A 7,320-nucleotide genomic window follows, 5' to 3' on the forward strand; every position below is an offset into this window, starting at 1 on the left:
TGTCCCTCTCTGTTTCCCCCCTCTCTGCCCCTCTCTCTCTGTTTCCCCCCTCTCTGTCCCTCTCTCTCTGTTTCCCCCCTCTCTGTCCCTCTCTGTTTCCCCCCCTCTCTCTCCCTCTCTCTCTGTTTCCCCCCTCTCTGTCCCTCTCTCTCTGTTTCTCCCCTCTCTGTCCCTCTCTCTCTCTCTGTTTCCCCCCTCTCTGTCCCTCTCTCTCTCTCTGTTTCCCCCCTCTCTGTCCCTCTCTCTCTCTCTGTTTCCCCCCTCTCTGTCCCTCTCTCTCTCTCTGTTTCCCCCCCTCTCTGTCCCTCTCTCTCTGTTTCCCCCCTCTCTGTCCCTCTCTCTCTCTCTGTTTCCCCCCTCTCTGTCCCTCTCTCTCTCTCTGTTTCCCCCCTCTCTGTCCCTCTCTCTCTGTTTCCCCCCTCTCTCTCCCTCTCTCTCTGTTTCCCCCCTCTCTGTCCCTCTCTCTCTGTTTCCCCCCTCTCTGTCCCTCTCTCTGTTTCCCCCCTCTCTGTCCCTCTCTCTCTGTTCCCCCCCTCTCTCTCCCTCACTCTGTTTCCCCCCTCTCTCTCCCTCTCTCTGTTTCCCCCCTCTCTGCCCCTCTCTCTCTGTTTCCCCCCTCTCTGCCCCTCTCTCTCTCTCTGTTTCCCCCCTCTCTGTCCCTCTCTCTGTTTCCCCCCTCTCTGCCCCTCTCTCTCTGTTTCCCCCCTCTCTGTCCCTCTCTCTCTCTCTGTTTCCCCCCTCTCTGTCCCTCTCTCTCTCTCTCTGTTTCCCCCCTCTCTGTCCCTCTCTCTCTCTCTGTTTCCCCCCTCTCTGCCCCTCTCTCTCTCTCTGTTTCCCCCCTCTCTGTCCCTCTCTCTCTCTCTGTTTCCCCCCTCTCTGCCCCTCTCTCTCTGTTTCCCCCCTCTCTGCCCCACTCTCTGTTTCCCCCCTCTCTGTCCCTCTCTCTCTGTTTCCCCCCTCTCTGTCCCTCTCTCTCTCTCTGTTTCCCCCCTCTCTGTCCCTCTCTCTCTCTCTGTTTCCCCCCCCTCTCTCTCTCTCTCTGTTTCCCCCCTCTCTGTCCCTCTCTCTCTCTGTTTCCCCCCCTCTCTCCCTCTCTCTGTTTCCCCCCTCTCTCTCTGTTTCCCCCCTCTCTGTCCCTCTCTCTCTGTTTCCCCCCTCTCTGTCCCTCTCTCTCTCTCTGTTTCCCCCCCTCTCTGTCCCTCTCTCTCTGTTTCCCCCCCTCTCTGTCCCTCTCTCTCTCTCTCTCTGTTTCCCCCCCTCTGTGTCCCTCTCTCTCTCTCTGTTTCCCCCCCTCTCTGTCCCTCTCTCTCTGTTTCCCCCCCTCTCTGTCCCTCTCTCTCTCTCTCTCTGTTTCCCCCCCTCTGTGTCCCTCTCTCTCTCTCTGTTTTCCCCCCCTCTGTGTCCCTCTCTCTCTCTCTGTTTCCCCCCCTCTCTGTCCCTCTCTCTCTGTTTCCCCCCCTCTCTGTCCCTCTCTCTCTCTCTCTGTTTCCCCCCCTCTGTGTCCCTCTCTCTCTCTCTGTTTTCCCCCCTCTCTGTCTCTCTCTCTCTGCTTCCCCCCCTCTGTGTCCCTCTCTCTCTCTCTGTTTCCTCCCCTCTCTGTCCCTCTCTCTCTCTCTCTGTTTCCCCCCCTCTGTGTCCCTCTCTCTCTCTTTCCCCCCCTCTCTGTCTCTCTCTCTCTGTTTCCCCCCCTCTGTGTCCCTCTCTCTCTCTCTGTTTCCCCCCCTCTCTGTCCCTCTCTCTCTGTTTCCCCCCCTCTCTGTCCCTCTCTCTCTCTCTCTGTTTCCCCCCTCTGTGTCCCTCTCTCTCTCTCTGTTTCCCCCCCTCTCTGTCCCTCTCTCTCTCTGTTTCCCCCCCTCTGTGTCCCTCTCTCTCTCTCTGTTTCCCCCCCTCTCTGTCCCTCTCTCTCTCTCTCTGTTTCCCCCCTCTCTCTCTCTCTCTCTGTTTCCCCCCTCTCTGCCCCTCTCTCTCTCTCTCTCTGTTTCCCCCCTCTCTGCCCCTCTCTCTCTGTTTCCCCCCTCTCTGTCCCTCTCTCTGTTTCCCCCCTCTCTGCCCCTCTCTCTCTCTCTGTTTCCCCCCTCTCTGCCCCACTCTCTCTGTTTCCCCCCCTCTCTGTCCCTCTCCCTCTCTCTGTTTCCCCCCCTCTCTGTCCCTCTCTCTGTTTCCCCCCTCTCTGTCCCTCTCTCTGTTTCCCCCCTCTGTGTCCCTCTCTCTCTCTCTGTTTCCCCCCTCTCTGCCCCTCTCTCTCTCTCTCTGTTTCCCCCCTCTCTCTCTCTCTCTGTTTCCCCCCTCTCTGTCCCCCCCTCTCTCTCTGTTTCCCCCCTCTCTGTCCCTCTCTCTCTCTCTGTTTCCCCCCCTCTCTGTCCCTCTCCCTCTCTCTGTTTCCCCCTCTCTGTCCCCCCCTCTCTCTCTGTTTCCCCCCTCTCTGTCCCTCTCTCTCTCTCTGTTTCCCCCCCTCTCTGTCCCTCTCTCTCTCTCTGTTTCCCCCCCTCTCTGTCCCTCTCTCTCTCTCTGTTTCCCCCCCTCTCTGTCCCTCTCCCTCTCTCTGTTTCCCCCCCTCTCTGTCCCTCTCTCTCTGTTTCCCCCCTCTGTGTCCCTCTCTCTCTCTCTGTTTCCCCCCTCTCTGTCCCTCTCTCTCTCTCTGTTTCCCCCCCCCTCTGTCCCTCTCTCTCTCTGTTTCCCCCCCTCTGTGTCCCTCTCTCTCTCTCTGTTTCCCCCCCTCTCTGTCCCTCTCTCTCTCTCTCTGTTTCCCCCCCTCTCTGTCCCTCTCTCTCTCTCTGTTTCCCCCCCTCTCTGTCCCTCTCCCTCTCTCTGTTTCCCCCCCTCTCTGTCCCTCTCTCTCTGTTTCCCCCCTCTGTGTCCCTCTCTCTCTCTCTGTTTCCCCCCTCTGTGTCCCTCTCTCTCTCTCTGTTTCCCCCCTCTCTGTCCCTCTCTCTCTCTCTGTTTCCCCCCCTCTCTGTCCCTCTCTCTCTCTCTCTCTGTTTCCCCCCCTCTGTGTCCCTCTCTCTCTCTCTGTTTCCCCCCCTCTCTGTCCCTCTCTCTCTGTTTCCCCCCTCTGTGTCCCTCTCTCTCTCTCTGTTTCTCCCCTCTGTGTCCCTCTCTCTCTCTCTGTTGCCCCCCTCTCTGTCCCTCTCTCTCTCTCTGTTTCCCCCCCTCTCTGTCCCTCTCTCTCTGTTTCCCCCCCTCTCTGTCCCTCTCTCTCTCTCTCTGTTTCCCCCCCTCTCTGTCCCTCTCTCTCTGTTTCCCCCCTCTCTGTCCCTCTCTCTCTCTCTCTGTTTCCCCCCCTCTGTGTCCCTCTCTCTCTCTCTGTTTCCCCCCCTCTCTGTCCCTCTCTCTCTGTTTCCCCCCCTCTCTGTCCCTCTCTCTGTTTCCCCCCCTCTGTGTCCCTCTCTCTCTCTCTGTTTCCCCCCCCTCTCTGTCCCTCTCTCTCTGTTTCCCCCCCTCTCTGTCCCTCTCTCTCTCTCTGTTTCCCCCCCCTCTCTGTCCCTCTCTCTCTGTTTCCCCCCCTCTCTGTCCCTCTCTCTCTGTTTCCCCCCCTCTCTGTCCCTCTCTCTGTTTCCCCCCCTCTGTGTCCCTCTCTCTCTCTCTCTGTTTCCCCCCTCTCTGTCCCTCTCTCTCTCTCTGTTTCCCCCCCTCTCTGTCCCTCTCTCTCTGTTTCCCCCCCTCTCTGTCCCTCTCTCTCTCTCTCTCTGTTTCCCCCCCTCTGTGTCCCTCTCTCTCTCTCTGTTTCCCCCCCTCTCTGTCCCTCTCTCTCTGTTTCCCCCCCTCTCTGTCCCTCTCTCTCTCTCTCTCTGTTTCCCCCCCTCTGTGTCCCTCTCTCTCTCTCTGTTTTCCCCCCTCTGTGTCCCTCTCTCTCTCTCTGTTTCCCCCCCTCTCTGTCCCTCTCTCTCTGTTTCCCCCCCTCTCTGTCCCTCTCTCTCTCTCTCTGTTTCCCCCCCTCTGTGTCCCTCTCTCTCTCTCTGTTTTCCCCCCTCTCTGTCTCTCTCTCTCTGCTTCCCCCCCTCTGTGTCCCTCTCTCTCTCTCTGTTTCCTCCCCTCTCTGTCCCTCTCTCTCTCTCTCTGTTTCCCCCCCTCTGTGTCCCCCTCTCTCTCTTTCCCCCCCTCTCTGTCTCTCTCTCTCTGTTTCCCCCCCTCTGTGTCCCTCTCTCTCTCTCTGTTTCCCCCCCTCTCTGTCCCTCTCTCTCTGTTTCCCCCCCTCTCTGTCCCTCTCTCTCTCTCTCTGTTTCCCCCCTCTGTGTCCCTCTCTCTCTCTCTGTTTCCCCCCCTCTCTGTCCCTCTCTCTCTCTGTTTCCCCCCCTCTGTGTCCCTCTCTCTCTCTCTGTTTCCCCCCCTCTCTGTCCCTCTCTCTCTCTCTCTGTTTCCCCCCCTCTGTGTCCCTCTCTCTCTCTCTGTTTCCCCCCCTCTGTGTCCCTCTCTCTCTCTCTGTTTCCCCCCCTCTCTGTCCCTCTCTCTCTGTTTCCCCCCCTCTCTGTCCCTCTGTCCCTCTCTCTGTTTCCCCCCTCTCTGTCCCTCTCTCTCTGTTTCCCCCCCTCTCTGCCCCTCTCTCTCTGTTTCCCCCCTCTCTGTCCCTCTCTCTCTGTTTCCCCCCTCTCTGCCCCTCTCTCTCTGTTTCCCCCCTCTCTGTCCCTCTCTCTCTGTTTCCCCCCTCTGTGTCCCTCTCTCTCTCTCTGTTTCCCCCCCTCTCTGTCCCTCTCTCTCTCTCTGTTTCCCCCCTCTCTGTCCCTCTCTCTCTCTCTGTTTCCCCCCCTCTCTGTCCCTCTCTCTCTCTCTGTTTCCCCCCTCTCTGTCCCTCTCTCTCTCTCTGTTTCCCCCCTCTCTGTCCCTCTCTCTCTGTTTCCCCCCCTCTCTGCCCCTCTCTCTCTGTTTCCCCCCTCTCTGTCCCTCTCTCTCTGTTTCCCCCCTCTGTGTCCCTCTCTCTCTCTCTGTCCCTCTCTCTCTCTCTGTTTCCCCCCTCTCTCTCCCTCTCTCTGTTTCCCCCCTCTCTGTCCCTCTCTCTCTCTCTGTTTCCCCCCTCTCTGTCCCTCTCTCTCTCTCTGTTTCCCCCCCTCTCTGTCCCTCTCTCTCTCTCTGTTTCCCCCCCTCTCTGTCCCTCTCCCTCTCTCTCTGTGTCCCCCCCTCTCTGTCCCTCTCTCTCTGTTTCCCCCCTCTCTGCCCCTCTCTCTCTGTTTCCCCCCCTCTCTGTCCCTCTCTCTCTCTCTGTTTCCCCCCCTCTCTGTCCCTCTCTCTCTCTCTCTGTTTCCCCCCTCTGTGTCCCTCTCTCTCTCTCTGTTTCCCCCCCTCTCTGTCCCTCTCTCTGTTTCCCCCCTCTGTGTCCCTCTCTCTCTCTCTGTTTCCCCCCTCTCTGTCCCTCTCTCTCTCTGTTTCCCCCCCTCTCTGTCCCTCTCTCTCTCTCTGTTTCCCCCCCTCTCTGTCCCTCTCTCTCTCTCTCTGTTTCCCCCCTCTGTGTCCCTCTCTCTCTCTCTGTTTCCCCCCCTCTCTGTCCCTCTCTCTCTCTCTCTGTTTCCCCCCTCTGTGTCCCTCTCTCTCTCTCTGTTTCCCCCCTCTCTGTCCCTCTCTCTCTCTCTCTGTTTCCCCCCTCTCTCTCTCTCTCTCTGTTTCCCCCCCTCTCTGTCCCTCTCTCTCTCTCTCTGTTTCCCCCCCTCTCTGTCCCTCTCTCTCTCTGTTTCCCCCCCTCTCTGTCCCTCTCTCTCTCTCTCTGTTTCCCCCCTCTGTGTCCCTCTCTCTCTCTCTGTTTCCCCCCTCTGTGTCCCTCTCTCTCTCTCTGTTTCCCCCCTCTCTGTCCCTCTCTCTCTCTCTGTTTCCCCCCTCTCTCTCTCTCTCTCTGTTTCCCCACCCCTCTCTCTCTCTGTTTCCCCCCCTCTCTGTCGCTCTCTCTCTCTGTTTCCCCCCCTCTCTGTCCCTCTCTCTCTCTCTCTGTTTCCCCCCTCTGTGTCCCTCTCTCTCTCTCTGTTTCCCCCCCTCTCTGTCCCCCTCTCTCTCTCTCTGTTTCCCCCCTCTCTGTCCCTCTCTCTCTCTCTGTTTCCCCCCTCTGTGTCCCTCTCTCTCTCTCTGTTTCCCCCCTCTGTGTCCCTCTCTCTCTCTCTGTTTCCCCCCCTCTGTGTCCCTCTCTCTCTCTCTGTTTCCCCCCCTCTCTGTCCCTCTCTCTCTGTTTCCCCCCCTCTCTGTCCCTCTCTCTCTCTCTCTGTTTCCCCCCTCTGTGTCCCTCTCTCTCTCTCTGTTTCCCCCCTCTGTGTCCCTCTCTCTCTCTCTGTTTCCCCTCTCTGTCCCCCTCTCTCTCTCTCTGTTTCCCCCCCTCTCTGTCCCTCTCTCTCTCTCTGTTTCCCCCCTCTCTGTCCCCCTCTCTCTCTCTCTGTTTCCCCTCTCTGTCCCCCTCTCTCTCTCTCTGTTTCCCCTCTCTGTCCCCCTCTCTCTCTCTCTGTTTCCCCCCTCTCTGTCCCTCTCTCTCTCTCTGTTTCCCCCCTCTCTGCCCCTCTCTCTCTCTCTGTTTCCCCCCCTCTCTGCCCCTCTCTCTCCCTCTCCCTGTGTGCGTCAATTCCTCCTGCCCGTGCTGTCTGTTTGCTCCTCTCTCTCGCTTTCTGTGTGTTTCTCTCTCAGCCTCCCTCTCCCTCTCTCTCTCTGCTCGTCCCTGCTGTGCACTGCGTAGGACAATAAATCCGACTCTCTCTCTCTCTCTCTCCCTTTAAGAACCTCTGGGATGCCTCATCCTCCCTCCCTGCCTCCTTCCCCTCCTCCTCTTCCTGTCACCCCCCCACAGAGACATTTGTGATCCACATCAGCACAGAGAGAGAGAGAGGGAGAGGGACTCGAGCACTCAGGGACAGGAGGACTGCAAATTCCAAATTTTTGCATCAACAATCCCTTCCCCTCTCCTCCTCCCTCCCACCCCCCTCTCTCTTTACCCTCCCCTCTTGAGAGTTAATCTTCCCTTCCATCCCTTCCTTGGGAAGGTGGTGATTCCACAAGGAAGGGGATTGGAAAGCGAGGGTGAAGGGGGGGTGGGTGGGAGGGGACTGAGAGTCTTTTTGGAATCCACATTCCTGACCTGACCCCCCCCCCCCTTCCTCCACTCCCCCTTGATTCCCAGCTTCAAATGGAACAGTCCATCCCATCCCCTTTAATCCCAAAAAAAATTACTTTTAATTCAGCCTGAAAGTGTTTGAAATTCCTTCAGTTGAAGCCACCGTTTCCTCTCTCACTCTCTCTCTCCTCCTCTTCCTTTTCTCTCTCTCTCTCTCTCTCTCTCTCTCTCTCCCTCCCTCCCTCTCTCCATCTCTCTCCCTCCCTCCCTCCTTCTCTCCTGCCCCCGCCACCCCTATCTCCTCT

General features: G+C 58.4%; 1 protein-coding gene across 1 annotated transcript in view; it reads left to right on the forward strand.

The window, feature by feature from the left end:
- Nucleotides 1-6,759: 6,759 nt before the first annotated feature.
- The window catches only part of LOC140468588 (kin of IRRE-like protein 1), an 88,078-nt gene continuing 87,517 nt past the window's right edge, over nt 6,760-7,320 (forward strand). The window contains exon 1 of the mRNA XM_072564681.1: nt 6,760-7,320. This exon is cut by the window's right edge and continues 85 nt beyond it. The gene's annotated coding sequence lies outside the window, so the exon portion shown is untranslated.

Source organism: Chiloscyllium punctatum, chromosome 47 (genome assembly GCF_047496795.1).
Source record: "Chiloscyllium punctatum isolate Juve2018m chromosome 47, sChiPun1.3, whole genome shotgun sequence".
In the NCBI taxonomy this organism is placed as follows: Eukaryota; Metazoa; Chordata; class Chondrichthyes; order Orectolobiformes; family Hemiscylliidae; genus Chiloscyllium; species Chiloscyllium punctatum.